Source organism: Mustela nivalis (genome assembly GCF_964662115.1).
Source record: "Mustela nivalis genome assembly, chromosome: 5".
Taxonomy (NCBI): domain Eukaryota; kingdom Metazoa; phylum Chordata; class Mammalia; order Carnivora; family Mustelidae; genus Mustela; species Mustela nivalis.
In genome coordinates, this window is record NC_139024.1 from 134,969,270 (window position 1) to 134,985,421 (window position 16,152).

A 16,152-nucleotide genomic window follows, 5' to 3' on the forward strand; every position below is an offset into this window, starting at 1 on the left:
AATGTGGAGAAGTGAGATGGGAACAAGACTGATGTGTCAGAGCTGCGGTCCTTGGAATGAAAGACCCCAATCAGTGGGGGTGGGTGGGATGGAAGTATTAAAAAAGAAAATTCAACCGAGTAAACTTGAAGATCTAATTGACTTTATTAAATAATTTCTCACTCAGGCAGTCTCCCATCTAGCAAGCAGAGGTTCTAAAGAGTTGGACAAAATGGAAAGTTTTTATAGGAAGGAGGGTGGGGCAAGAAAGTTAGAAGCAAAAGGAAAAGATTGTTCCAGGCAGGTTCTCGTTTCCTGAGTGGGACAGCAGGGGGGTTGTATCAGATTATGTCATCTTCCTTCAGGGGAATGGAGAGGGCCACGTGATAGACTCACTGACACCCATCAGAAAACTCCCGACTGACCAATTAAGACTATGTTGCTAGAGGAGGTTGGAATTGTGATCAGATTTGGTATTAAGCTCTGGTTTGGTGACTCAGCCTGGACTAAGTGACACCATTTGGGGCCTGTGGTTTTCTTTTCAACAGAAAGAAAAGCAGTTCGGGAAGAAGGTAGTTTGGGACCGGGGGGTTGTCAGATAGATAGCTAAGGAAGGAGGAATCTAACTGACTGTCAGATCACTGACTTGGGCTGGTGGATGAATGACAGTGATCGTACATGAGATTAGAAGATTGGAAACAGAAAGACAAATGGCTTTGGAGAAGGGAATGAATTTTGGTTTTGTGAGGGCAAGGATGAGGTTCCATGGAAGGCTCAGGGGAGATGTCTAGGCACCAGCCGTCAATGTGGGGGTCATCAGCAAACGGATAAGGTGAAGTTACTGGCTGGAGAGGTGGGCCAACCCTCAGGAATGCCAAATACATCAGGATGAACTGAGGAAACGAAGAGCCGGGAAAAGACAAGGAGAAGCCAGGGAGGCATGAAGAATCTGGAAAGAGAATTGTTAACAACAAACAGAAGAGAGTTTTAAAGAAGGAAGCTAGCCCTGTGCGGTTGAGTGGCAGTGTTATCGTCAAAATTGAGTACATGTAGGATCTGATGGAGACCCTAATGGCTGCAGAGGTATGGGCAGATTGGACTAAGGATTCCGGCGGGATGGGTGAGGAGGAAGCTAAGCTTGGTGCTGATATCCTCAGCTGTGGGGAAATGGGACCAGAAAGGAGGGTAGAGGCTGGTGATACCCAGCGGCTTGGGAGGGGCCACTCGGGTTCTACCCCAGCCTGAGCGGGAGGAATCAGAACCTTCGGCCTCTGGCAAGAAATGCTGCAAGGAAGGCGAGGCTGGAGAGGTTTGGGGACACGTCAGTTCCGGGTAACCAAGAAAGCAAGCCGGTGAGTCAGAAGGCAGAGCTCAGGGATGAGTCACCTTGAGCCGCGCTCAAATCACGATGCTCCCGGAAATAGAGGAGAGGCAAGCCTGGGAGGGCTCGCGTCCCTCCTGGGAGCCAGCAGGACTGGGCGATTACGGAAAACTGCAGGCACCGCCCGGGGCGCATGGAGCCAGCCCGGGGTAAGGAGTGACGGGACTCCAGGCGCCCCGCACCGCTCCTCTCCCGCCCGAGAACCGGGCGCGGGAGGGTGTGCCGCCGGGGACCAGCAAGAGGCAGGCCTGCCGCCCACTCCTGAGACCTACCTACGTCCCCGCCAAGCCTCTGGCACCCGCTGCGCCCTTGACGCCCGGCCCGCTTCCTGGAGGCCGCACCCCGCGATCTCCGCCGCGCTGCGATCTGCCAGCCAAGCCCCCCGCGCCCCAGTTCGCCGCGTCTGGGAGGAACCGGCGACACCGTGGCGGGACCGGGGGACGCGTCCCCGCACCCGGGCAGCAGGGCGTGAAAGGGGATCGCTTGGGGTGACTCACCTGGGGCCCAGGCTTTGTAGAGGAGGGTCAAGTGACACTTGATACACCCTGCGGAGGCCCGTTAGTTCTACCACAGCGCCCTCTACTTCCTTCACAGCACTAGCCACTGTCTGTAAGGAGTTGCACTGTCTTCATTTTTAGTTTCCATCAGAAGGTGATTTCCAGGAAAGGTGGCCAGATCTCCTGAGTTCCCCCACTGGATTCAACAGCGCCAGACTCCGGCGGCGCATTGGCCAGGAGAGGAGGGGAAGCTGGAAGACCCGGGGTTAGAGGAAGAGACTGGCGTTCAAAGTGAGCAGAGGTGGGCGCAGCACCTGCTTGTCCCGGGGTCAGCGTGAGGTGCTGTCATTGACTGTGCCCCCGGTCCAGCTAAGGGGGAGGCTCATCACATTACACTGGACCTCCGGTCTACCTTGATGCTGCTTGGACCTCTGCCAGAATCCCCTGGCTTTGCCAAGGTCACGTCCTGTGTAATTGTATAAAATGTCTGGACAGGAGTGTCTCCATCTTGAAGCTAGATTTCCTTTCTGACTAATCATCTGGAACTGTGCTAGAAGCGGGCATTGTTTTACAAGCAGTTGTTCATAAAATCCAACAGGATCACTGGCATTCGGACCATAAAACTGTTAATAGGGAGACATAAAATTTTATGAAGACATAAAAGTTAACTAACGCATACCAGGTAAAGCTCCTTTGATAGCTCCAAAAAAAGAGTCGATTAGATGTTTATCAAAATTAGCACCGAGTTAAGATTTTTTTGTCTTCTTTTCCTCTAAATCATATAATGGTGCCTTCTTTCTTTCTCATAAAACCCCTTGCCTTCCCGCAGGAATGGGACACTTTTCTGGTTACTCCAGAATGCTCCCCAAATTGCATAAGACCCCAAATAAGGGTCTTTGTTCTGTTTTAGTTTAACTCCTTTTCTCAGTAGACAGCCCATAGGCCATCAGAGCCTCACCAAGTCCCACAGTCACTGGGACAGAGTTTGCTCATAGAAGTCCTGAGGCCCAGCTTTCTGTTGTCGCTCTAATTTTTAGTTTGATATTTGAGATCTTATCAACACTTAGATCATTTTTGCAGCACTTTCCAAAACAATCACAAGGTATAAATAATTTAACTTCAATCCCAAAGTAGAGTTTATTTATGGGGAAAAAAATAACTGTAAGTTTGGTTTTCTTGAAATGACATGTTTGTATCATGGTGCATAAATCTACAGATCCAAGCAGCTCAAAGAACTCCAAGTTGGGATGCAAAGAGATCTACACTGAAACATATTATATCAAACTGGTTATAAGACAAAGAGAAAAATCTTAAAGGCAGCAAAAGAGATCCAACTCTTCACATACAAAGGAGACTTGGTAAGATTAATAACGAGTTTCTCCTTAGAGATGATGGAGGCCCAATGACAGTGGGATGACATTTTAAAGTGCTGGAAGAAAAACTGTCAATCAAGAATTCTTTACTCAGGGGCGCCTGGGTGGCTCAGTGGGTTGGGCCGCTGCCTTAGGCTCGGGTCATGATCTCAGGGTCCTGGGATCGAGTCCCGCATCGGGCTCTCTGCTCAGCGGGGAGCCTGCTTCCTTCTCTCTCCCTCTCTGCCTGCCTCTCAGTGTACTTGTAATTTCTCTCTGTCAAATAAATAAATAAAATCTTTAAAAAAAAATAAAAAAAAGAATTCTATACTCAGCACAATGGTTCTTCAAAACTGAGGGAGAAATTAAGACACTCCCAGATAAACAGAATCTGAGGGGTATTTGTTACCACTAGACCTGCCATACTAGCAACGTTAAAAGGAGTCCAATTTGAAACAAAATGACATCAGACAATAACTCAAAGCTGTATGAACAGAAATCTCCAGTAAAGGTGAATACATGGGAAATACAGAAGCCAGCATTGTTGTATTGTTATTTTGTGCTTATGCTTTTTTATTTCCAAATGCTCAAAAAATAAATCTATAAAACAGAAATCTATGTTATTAGGCAAAAAATGTAGAGAGATGCGATTTGTGATGATAATATAAGGAAAAGATCAGAACTGTATAGAACTGTGTAGAGAAGAGTTTAACTACTAAAATTAAGTTGGTATCAATTCAAATTAGGCTATTATAAATTAGGATATTAAATGTAATCCCCATGGTAACAACAAAATATCTAAAGAATATACACAAAAGGAAATGAGATGGGAATCAAAATGATTCATTAAAAAAACAACTAAATGCAGAAGAAGAGAATACTGGAGGAAATGAGAGACAAAAGCCTACAGAAAGCAAATAGCCAAATGGCAGAAGTAATCTTTCTATTACTTTCATTTCCATGATGATGGATGATGTCATTCCACATCAGTAGTTACTCTGAATGTTAATAGAGTAAAGTCTCTAATAAAAGGCAGAGATTGGCAGATTAGATTAGTAAAATGTGATCCAATTGTATTCTATCTACAAGAAACTCAACCTATATACAAATATGCAAATAGATTGAAAGAGAAAGGATGGAGAAAGATATTCCATGGAAAATGTAATCCACAGAGAATTGTGGTAGCCATACTAACATGAGACAAATAGACTTTATTTAATGGAATAAATTTCCAGAGGTTCACAAATTATATAAACTGAAGAAAAAATAGTAAATCTCAACAGATATATAACAAGTAAAGAGATCGGATAAGTGATCAAAATCCTCTCAATGGGATACCCACTCTCACCACTTTTATGCAACATAATATTAGAAATCCTAGCTAGAGCAATTAGGCAAGAAAAAAAAATACACCCAAACTGGGAAGGAAAAAGTAAAACTATCACTATTTGCAGATAGCATGATATTTTATGTAGAAAATCCTAAAGACTCCACAAAAAAAACTGTTGGAATAAATAAATTTAGTAAAGTTTCAGGGCACAAAGTCAATATACAAAAACCTGTTGTATTTCTGTACACTAATAATGATAAGAAAGAGGAATTAAGAAAACAATCCTATTTACACTTGCAACAAAAAGAATAAAATACCTAGGAGTAAATATGACCAAGGAGGCAAAAGACCTTATACTGAAAACTACAAAGACATTGATGAAAGAAATTGAAAAAGACATATAAATGTAAAGATAATCTGTCCTCATGGATAGATGTCCATGGATAAAATGTCCATACTACCCAAAGAAATCTAAAGATTCAATGTAATCTCTGTTAAAATTCTAATGGCATTTTTCACAGAAATAGAATAAACAAATCCTAAAATATATATGGACCTAAAAAAAGCCCTGAGTAGCCAAGGTAATCTCAAGAAAGAAGAACAAAGTGGAGGCATCATGTTCCCTGATTTCAAATGATATTAAAAAGCTGTAGTAATCAAAAAGCATGGTATTGGCATAAAAACAGACACACAGATCAATAGGATAGATAGCCCAGAAATAAATCCATGCATGTATGGTTAATTAATTTACAAGGAGCCAAGGATATACAATGGGAAAAGAACAGTCCCTTCAATGAATGGTGTTAAGAAAACTGGACAGCCACGGCGAAGGAATGAAACTGAACCACTACCTTACACTATGCATAAAAATTAATACAGAAAATGGATTGAAGACTTGAATGTAAGACTGAAGCCATAAAACTCCTAGAAGAAAACCATAAAACTCCTGGTAAGCTCCTTGACATAAGTCTTTGCAATTAATTTTTGAATCAGACAGTAAAAGCAAAAGTGATGAAAGCAAAAACAAACAAGTGGGACTACATCAAACTAAAAAAACTTCTGCACAGCAAAGGAAACCATCAACAAAATGAAAAGACAACCTACTGAATAGGAGAAGATATTTGCAAATCATATATCTCCTAAGAGGTTAATGTATAAAACATATAAAGAATCCATACAACTCAACATCAAAACAATTCAGTTTTTAATTGATCTTCTGTACAGAAGATCTGAATAGACATTTTTCTCAAAAAGACATACAGATGGTCAACAGATACATGGAAATATGCTCAACATCACTCATCATCAGGAAAATGCAAGTCAAAACCACAATGAGATATCACCTCACACCTGTTAGAATGGCTGGTATCAAAAAGATGAGAAATAACAAATGTGGACAAGGACGTGAAGAAAAGGAGACCATCGTGCACTGCTGGTGGGAACCGAAGTACAACCACTATGGAAAACGATATGGAAGTTCTCCAAAAAGTAAAAAGAGAACTACTATACAATCCAACAATTCCACTTCTGGGTATTTAGTCAAAAACCAAAAACACTGATTTGAAAAGTTGTCCGTACCCTCATGTTCACTGCAGCACTGTTTGCAATAGCCAAGACACGGAAATAACCCAAGTGTCCATCAGTAGATGAATGGGTAAAGAAGGTGTGTCTCATATATAAAATGGAATATTATTCAGCCAAAATCTTCCCATTGGTGACAATATGGATGGAATTTTAGGCCAATTATACTAAATGCAATGAGTCGGTTAGAAAAAGACAAATACCATACGATCTCAGTTACATGTGGAATCTAAGAGAAAAAAAAAAAAGCTCAGATACAGAGAACAGATTGTTGGTTGCCAGAGGCAGAGGGTAGGGATCGGAAAAATGGGTGTAGGAGGTCAAGAAGTACAAACTTCCAGTTATAAAATAAGGAAATCATGGTGATGTAATAAATATAGCATGGCCACTACAGTTAATAATATCAAATTGTATATTTGGAAGTTGCTAAGAGACTAAATCATTATAAGAAAAACTAGAATTGAGAAATTAATTCAGTAAGAACTGAATTAAAATATACATGTTCCTTAGCCCCTCCTTTGCCCCCTGCCTACTTCCCACAAACCAAATAGTCCAACTTAATGTTAACTTAAAGCAAGAAAGCAAGCAAGAAAGAAAACCTCTCAGCAGAGAGAAGTCCAGAACCATGTGCCCTCACTTGTGAATTCTATCAAAACATTAAAAGAATTAACACCAACCCTTTTCAAACTCTTCTAAAAAGTTAAAGAGGAAATAACATGTCCAAACTCATACCTTGATACTAACTCAAGGTAAGACACCACTAGCAAATAACACTGTAGACTAATATCCTTATAAATACTGATGCAAAGTCCACAAGAAAGTACTAGCAAACTGCATCCAACAGCATATTAAAATGATTATACATCACTACCAAGTGAGATTTAGTCCAGGAATGCAACATAAGAATATCTACCAATGTAATGCATCACCTTAATACAAAAAAATACATGATGGTCTCAATTGACACAGAAAGGCATTTGACAAAATCCAACACTCTTCCATAATAATAATTTAAAAACACTAAGAAAACTAGAAATAGAGGGAACTTCTTCAACATGATAAAGGGCATTAAAACCTATTACTTGTAGCTAGAGCAATTAGATGAAGGAAAGAAAAGTCATTGAAATTAGGAAGAAGTAAAACTATTGCTATTCACATATTATATGATCCTATGTATAGAAATATATCAAATGTATAAAATATCTAGAAAATCCCAAATACATAAAATACATAGAAAATCCATAAGAAAGCTACTAAATCTATGGAGAAATATCTACTCATGTCTTCTGCCATTTCTTGACTGGATTATTTATTTTGGGGGTATTGAATTGGTTAAGTTCTTTGTAGATCTTGGATACTAGCCCTTTATCTGAGAAGACATTTGCAAATATCTTGTCCTATTCTGTTAGGGTGATGGAATGGGGTAACTGAGCAATGGGCATTAATCCTCAATGGGCACGTTAGGTAATGAGCACTGGGTGTTATACGCAACTGATGATCACTGAACTCTACCACTGAAATTAACAATATACTATATGTTAGTTAACTGAATTAAAAGAAAAGAAAGCTACTAAGTCTAATATACAAATTTAGCAAAGTTGCAGGATACAAGATTAACATACAAAAATCAGTTGTCTCTATATATGTGTAATGAACAATACGAAAAAGATATTAAGAAAGCAATTCCATTTGCAATAGCATCTAAAATCATAAAATACCAATAAAATAATATAATGCCTAGAGTTAATTTAAACTAGAGTCAATTTAAATTTAAACTATAAGACATTTCTGAAAGATCTTTAAAAAGAGCTAAATAAATGGAAAGACATCTTGTGTTAGTGGATAAGAAGGCTCAATACTACTCAAAGCAACCTCCGGATTCAGTGCAATTCCTGTTAAAATTTCAACCACATTTTTTAATTTTTTGCAAAAAAATTTTTAATTTTAATTTAATTTTAATTTTAATTTTTTGCAAAAGCCGATTTTTAAATTCAAATGGAATTACAAGAATCTCTAAATAGCCAAAGCAATCTAGGAAAAGGGGGACAAAGTTGGAAGACTCCCACTTTCTAATTTCAAACATACTACAATGCTACCGATACCAAAACCTTGTGGTTTGGTATTAGCACAAATACAGACATATATGCTAATGGGATGATACTGACAGTCCAGAAGTAAACCCACACCTCTGTGGTCAATTGATTTCAATAAGGGTGCCAAGTCCCTTCATTAGGGAAAAGAATGGTTTCTTCCACAGATGGTTTGTGAAAGTGGATTTCCACATGCAAAGAAGAAGCTGTACCATTAGTTCATACCATATACCAAATGATTAAAATCAACCAACAATCTAAATATAAAAGCCAAAACTATAAAACTGTTAGAAGAAAACACAGGAGTAAATGTTCATGAACTTGGATTTTCCAGTAGGTTCTTAGATATGACACCAAAAGCCCAAGGAGGGGATTGTACTAAGTGAAGTAAATCAAGCAGAGAAAGACAATTATCCTGTGGTTTTCACTCATATGTAGAACACAAGGAATAGAGCCAAGGACCACAGGGGAAGGGAGGGAAAGCTGAAGGGGGAGAAATCAGAGAGGGAGAAGAACCATGAGCGACCCTGGACTCTGGGAAACAAAGTGAGGGTTTGCAGAAGGGAGGGAGGTGGGAGGGTGGGGTAGCCGGGTGATGGGTATTAAGGAGGGCATGTGTGGTGATGGGCACTAGGTCTTATATACAACTAATCAAAACCTAATGATGTACTGTATGCTGGGTAATTGAATATAATTTAAAAAAACACAAAATTGGATTTCATCAAAATTAAATTATTTTTATGTGCCAACGGACATTATCAAGAAAGGGAAAGACACTGGAAATGCAGCTTGAAGGCAGAGCCAATCAAGAGGCACACAGACATAGGCGTGCTGTACACTCACCACTGTGTGATTACTCTGAGTCAGGTTAACGGGCTTTAAAGGCCTCTGGGGCTACTCGAGAGGTTGGTGAATTCTTTTCTGGTCACTGCTGTTGCTTGATGTTGCCCTACAAAGCTGAAAAGTTAGAGGATATAAGGAATTGCCCTTCTCAGGAAGCCTTTAATTCTCAACTCCTTTGGAAACAGACTCCATTTTTATAGGGTTGGTGGTTCTGATTTTTCTTTATTTTAATCTTATGAAAAGTTAATAAGTTCCTACTTCCCCACAGCCCCCTCTTTTTTTAATTTATTTTTTATTTTCAGCATAACAGTATTCATTATTTTTGCACCACACCCAGTGCTCCATGCAATCCATGCCCTCTATAATACCCACCACCTGGTACCCCAACCTCCCACCCCCCGCCCCTTCAAAACCCTCTGATTGTTTTTCAGAGTCCATAGTCTCTCATGGTTCACAGCCCCCTCTTATCCCATTGGGGATATTTTCATTCATTATCATTGTTAAAAGATGGGCTCTGGAGCCAGGCTGTTTTGCATCTTTACTAAACTCTTCGGACCTTAGTTTTCTCATCCAGAAAATGGAATAACAATAGAAACTGCATTCTGGTGCTGCTGTGAGGATTAAATCAAGGCAGTAAAGAACCTAGCATACCGCTAGTACATAGCAAGCCCTCTATAAATGCTAACGATTCTTATCCCACACTATCCTAATTATCCAGAAGGTTAAGTTGCCTTTTTAGCTTAACCTTGAATGGCAGGGAGCACTTATTCAATTCACATTCCCTCATCCAAGCTTCATTACTCTGCATCATGAAGAAAGTGGGGGGAAAGGTTATAGAACACAATTCTGGCTTAATTATATTTGTAATTCCCATGGTGCAACCTTTAAAGTACCATTTATCTACCATTGTTAATCAGAATTATACACAGCAATGTGTGTAGTGAAAGCCTAATACCTCGATCCATACAATTGCCAGAATGTTCTGACTGATTTAGGGTGGTGATACAAAGTTTAAGGTTTGGTTGGGTCCAAATCTCTCGGCAGTGATTTCTAAAGGCATGTTGAATTTGCCAGCATTTTGGCTGTCAATTAAATCCTTAGTTAGAATAAGTTAAGATATGAGAGGCTCGTGTTCTCATATTTGAGTTATCAATTACTTGAATGGTCACTTAACAACAAAAACCTATTTAATAACACTCTCACTCTCTCATGCTCTCTCTCTCACTCTCAAATAAATAAATAAAATATATATATTTTAAAAAAAGGTGGGGTAGGGGGAGGCACGTACCAGGGTGGCTCAGTTGATTAAGTGTCTATCTTCAGCTCAGGTTGTGATCTCAGGCTCCTGGGACAGAGAGCCCCAGAATGGGCTCCCTGCTCAAGCAGGGAGTCTACTTCTCTCTCTCCCTCTGCCCCTCCCTCTGCTCATGCTCTCTCTGGCTCTCTCTCAAGTAAACAAATAAAATCCTTAAAAAACAATTTAAAAAATAAAAAATAGACTAATAACAAAACACTAATCTAATCTCCATTGTTTTGTTTAGATGCTATCCACTTAATACTGATTAATGCAAAAATTTAATTCATACCATGTTGCCTTTGAATTCTACCCACAACTTTTGGGATATCAAGACCAATTATTCTTGACAACAGCAGACCTTTCCAAAGTACCACAGGGAGAGAAACTTCTCAGAAACCAGGGTTCTGTAAGGAGACAGACATAATAGCTCATTTCCCAATGAAACTAGCAGGGGGTCAGTGTCTTCCAGTTAAGCTTTGAGGAAAAAGCCATTAGATTTCTTCATGACATTTCAGAGTTTGGATGACCTTCAATTAGAAACAAAGAACAGGGCGCCTGGGTGGCTCAGTGGGTTAGGCTGCTGCCTTCGGCTCAGGTCATGATCTCAGGGTCCTGGGATCGAGTCCCGCATTGGGCTCTCTGCTCGGCAGGGAGCCTGCTTCCCTTCCTCTCTCTCTGCCTGCCTCTCCGTCTACTTGTGATTTCTCTCTGTCAAATAAATAAATAAAATCTTTAAAAAAAAAAAAAAAGAAAGAAACAAAGAATACCCTGAAAATAGATAACATCTGCTCACCCTGAAATATTAAAAAAAAAAAAAACCTAAAAATATTCAGAACTACCAGTATGTTCATTGAATGAAGATTGTGCCTCCAACCCACCTCCAAAATCTATTTACTGAGAACTCAGCAGCAAGATAGAAAAAACAATAAAAGGGAATTAAGAAAAAGAATAATGGTCAATTGCTCACAGAGGAATAGGATCCCCCCAAAGTGAAAGACAATATAAAGAATGGAAGAAAATGTTCGCAAATTATTTACCTGATAATATACAGAATATATCAAGAACTCTTACAACTCAACAAAAAATAGACAACATACTTAAATGATGAGCAAAGGACATGCATAGACATTTCCCCAAAGAAGATCTACAAATGGCCAATAAGCACATGAAAATATGTTCACCTTCATTAGCCATTAAGGAAATACAAATCAAAATGGGAGATACCACTTCACACCTATTAGGATGTGTGAAAATTAATAAAGGGAAATCCCACTAAAGTAGAGTCCTGAGGCTAGTAAGGCGAGCCATACAGAGGCAGTACAGGGAAAATGAGAGAGATTTAATTCTTGCAAAGTTTCCATATGCTTAGAGATAAATACCTCCTTCTCAGAAAGAGAACGGAGAGAGAACAATTCTTCAGGGAGTAAGGGTTGTTTGAGCAAAAACAGAAGAAACAGTTCACCCAGAAATAACAATTTTAAGCCTGCCTGCACAACTATTTCTCTATTTCAGGTGCCCTAAAATATGTCAGCCACTAAAGAGTGACGACCACAAAGTAATGACATTGTTCTGGTCAGCTTCCTTGTATATAAGCTGTCTCTAATAAACTCCGCCTGTTTTCTTTCTCTCGAATTCAAAGTTCATTTCTATGACATTGAGACTCAAGAACCCGGTTTCAGGGGTCCCATAACAATACCACTCAATGCCAATTACAGCAGAATTGTCAATTATGGACCCCCAAAGAATTGTCAGTTATAGACCCCATCAATTATAAGGTCCCAAAGGGAACAGATGTATGCTGCATCTCCTCCAGGAAATTCACCACCGCCCCCCCACCCGCAACTCAGCCAATGAGAAATCATCATCACCCTGAACTCTAGCTCTTCAAGTCTTTCCCTCAAAATAATCCCTCCTAATTTTCTCCCTCCTCTTCATAAAATAACATTCCTCTCCTTTGTTTATTGGACTTGCCAATGGCTTTGCCACAGCTTGCATGTCCCAATTTGTAATTCTCTGTTATTCCTAAATAAACCCATTTTTACTGGTAAAATAATTATATTTCATTGTTAACATTATGGTTATAATCATTTTTCAAAGGAACATAAACGGTTAGGATGTAGAAAAATCGGAACCCTTGTATAGAGCTGGTGGGAATGTGAAATGGTATAGTCACTACAGAAAAAAGTTGGCCAGCTCTTTAAAAAGCCACACAGAATTACCCCGAGACCCAACAATTTCACTCCTTGGTATATACGCAGAGGAATTGAAAACAGGGGCTCAGACACTTGTAGAGCAATATTTTCAGCAGGATGATTCACAACAGCCAGGCGGCCCAAGTATCGAACAGATGATTGGATAAACAGAATGTGTTCTGGTATGGGTCATGGCATATGATTCAGCCATAAAATGTAATGAAGTTCTGGTTGGAGCTGAGACTTGCAGACAGAGGGTCAGGAGGCCACACCTGTCATGCCTGTTTGTCCTCAGCTGGCTTCTTGCTTGGGAACTCATCCTAAGACTCATTCCTGCCCCAAGGACTGCCTTAGTGCCTGCTGGCGTCCAGGAACCCCCGTTCAGCAAGCTCCACACACTTTCCAAGGAAGCAGTGTCCTCTGAATGCCACTTCTTACCACAGCAGTGAGGGGCAGGCATCCCTTTAAAAAAAGAAATAATACAGTTCTGGTATATGCTATGATATGGATGAACCTTGAAGATGAGATAAGGAAGCTGAGGGGACTCTGTTTTTAGAAAGGCTCTATCTCTGCTGTTTTTCTGTTGGGCCCCATTTCCTCATGTTCTGTATTTTGCATCTGTGTAACCCAAAGGAGTTATGTTCCCACTCCAAGGGGGAAGCACATCAGTTAGTCATTCTCTGAGGTTTTCCCAGGTCCCCAAACACCTGATAATATCTAAGAAGAACCGGGATCCAAACATGTACCAGGCCATTAGATTCAAACAAACCTCAGCTAACGCTAGCATCGATACCCTCTACCATTGATGATTTATGAACTAAGACCTCTGGTTCACCTGTCGCTTGCCTTTAATCAGACCCTACCCTGGATTCCTGAAGGAACGTGTACTCTGGACCCCTCCCCCCTAACTCCAAGTAACAACAAGAATTGTTCTCTTTTCCTTCCCTAGGCTACTGGACATTCTGCCTCCCACAATTGATCACTATTCAGTAACCTCTGCTTCTACTTTCTCCAGCTCAAGTTTCATTTTTATCCTATGCAAAACCAAGGACACTCTTGGAGGGACCTGTGGGGACCTCCCTCTAGGTCCTCAGACCCAACTTTCTTGCATCAAAAACTTTATGCTAAGTGAAAGTAAGCCAGACACAAAGAGCCAGATACTACATGACTCCACTTGCACAAAATTTGTAGAATAGGCAAATTGATAGAGGTGGAAAGTAAATAGGTTACTAGGACTTTTGGGAGCGGGGGTAGGGAGTAATTGCTTAATGCTTACTGAGTTACTCTTTGGGAAAATTAAAAATTTGGCGATATATATAACGGTTTTGTTTGCACAACACTGTGAATATAATTAACACCACTGAACTGTGTGCTTACAAGTCTTAAAATGGCAAATCTTATACACAGTTTACTATTAAAAAATATGTTATTAGGAAGAATTTGTTTCTCAAACGAAGGGGACGCTGTTAGCAGAGTAAAAGTCATTAAATAAAACCCGAACTATCTCGTCTAGGAGATAGTTTAAACTGCTTATATTAGCCTTAATGTAGCCCTCGCTATTCATTTTCATCGGAAACAAGTATAGGGAGCTGGGGAGAAGAGGAAGCGTGTAACTAGCTTAACTGCTTCTTTGCCTAGAATGCTTAATTCAGTTCTTGCATTTCTTCATAGCAAGGGGGGGGAAATGAAAATGGAAATCTCAGAACCCCCTGCAAGTGATTTGCATTGTTGCTGTCAATTGAATTTATTGGGATTTAAAAGCGCCGCCTTCTTATTAAACTCAGAATACAAACATGGTCATATCTTATTTGTTTGCGGTAAATACTCAGCTTTCAAAACCAGATTAGCAGGAGATTCTATTATTTTCTCTTGCCAGATGGGCTCCTGCTGAACTGTCCTAGAAGCAAGCATGGGGGTCCACGGGGCTCACAAAGCCAAGGGAAGACCAGCTTCCATTCTCAAGAGTAACTAGCTCAGTCGACATGTGTGATTGCTCCTCATCACCACAAGATGGCGCTGTCAGATCACACAGAAGCATAATAAAAGCGGCGTTCCAATTTTCTCTTTACTTCTTGTTTTTCAGAGAGTGAGCCTTGGTTTCCCTTACTCCCCGGTTCTTTCAGTTCTCATACCAAGACTAAGATGCACCCAAGACTGGTTCTGGAATTTGCTATTCCACAGTTCCCTGGTCTTCCCACGGCACCCACATCACCCAGAGGTCTTAGAAGTCCACACAATACAAGAGACCGGACAATAGGGTTACTTGCCCTCCTCCTAAGGAAGCTTCCCTTCAGTTATGCCAGAGGGCCTGCACCTTCCTTTTAGGATGAATCGTTTCCTTCCGTGACACAGAGATGATGTGAGGACATCCCCTCAGTGAGTCAACAGAAAGGGGGCTAAGACAAAGCAAACTTCACCTTTGGGAACAATCTAGTCCATCAGAAAGTGCCTCAAGCACTTTTTCCTCTGACAAAGGTCATTCTAAAATGAAAGCTGCCTGGGGATCTCCTGGGCTCACAAGACTAGGCAGCCCTGTTCCCTGCCTGCATGAGGGCATCTCAGAGAGGCCGTATTCTCTTTGCTGAAACCATCTGAGGACACCAGAAATCAAAGCACAGAGTTTGGGGAGGGTCCTTGAGAAGGTCACAAAGGAAGGCGGGCTATGCTACAAAGGAAGGTAGCATAAACTAGAAAGAGCTGGGAAAAAAGGAAAAGATAATTAGCCCAAACTGCTCACCAGCACCTATCTTTCTCACACATGCACACACACACAGGCTCTGGTTCATTTACCTCTCTGCCTTCTAGGGGATATCCTTGGCCTTGAACATTCCTCTTCTTTGATTAAGCTTTTCTTTTCAGAAAGTTGTAGACTCCCATGTCGTTTAAGAAACAACCCAAGGGGCATGTGGGTGGCCAACTGGTTGAGCTGGTTGAGTCATACTCTTGATCTCAGCTCTGGGCTTGATCTCAGGGTCCTGGAGCCTACGAAAGAGAAAAACAAACAAACAAAATGAAACAAAAAGAAAATAGAAGAAGAGGAGAGGAGAAAAGAGAAGAGAAGGAGAGGAGAGGAGAGAAAAGGAAAGAAAAAGAGGGAGGGAAAGAAGGGAGGGAGGGAGGGGGAGAGAGAGAGAAAGAAAGAGCACAGAGACAGCCCAGCCCCTCTGCCCTTTATTCAGAATCCTGCACTGGGAACATTCTGCCAAACTACAGTGGAGTATCGCAGCCAGGATACTGACATTGACACGGTCCCATACAGAACATTTCCATCACCACAAGGGACCCTGCTGTTCCCAGTTACCCCCTTCCTAAACCCTGGCAACCACTAACCTGTGCTCCATTTCTGTAATTTGTCATTTCAAGAATGTCACATAAAGTTAGTCCTACAGCGTGGAACCTCTTGAGATTAGCTCTTTTCACTCAGCATAATTTTCTGGAGACTCTCACAGTACTTTTCATTGCTAAGTACTGCGCCCTGGACCCGCCTTTTTTAACCTGGATACCTAACCAGGGATGGAGAAGGGAAGAAGCACACGGACGGAGGGGTCCAGAGCCACTGCAAGAGGTGTGGGGCGGGGCATAGGTCAGGACCGCCCAGGCGGGGGGCGGT

The 16,152-nt window shown here is 41.0% G+C and overlaps 1 protein-coding gene across 2 annotated transcripts in view; it reads right to left on the bottom strand.

The window, feature by feature from the left end:
• Positions 1 to 16,119, bottom strand: part of SERPINB6 (serpin family B member 6) — a 51,673-nt gene extending 35,554 nt beyond the window's left edge. The window contains exons 1-2 of one of the 2 annotated variants that reach the window (XM_082730889.1): positions 15,873 to 16,119; positions 15,333 to 15,524 (exon numbers count right to left, since the gene is read on the bottom strand). The gene's annotated coding sequence lies outside the window, so the exon portion shown is untranslated. Of the gene's footprint in view, positions 1 to 1,857; positions 3,736 to 15,332; positions 15,525 to 15,872 lie in introns of those variants that run through there. The other variant, XM_082730888.1, reaches the window with a different exon arrangement.
• Between the last annotated feature and the right edge of the window lie 33 nt (positions 16,120 to 16,152).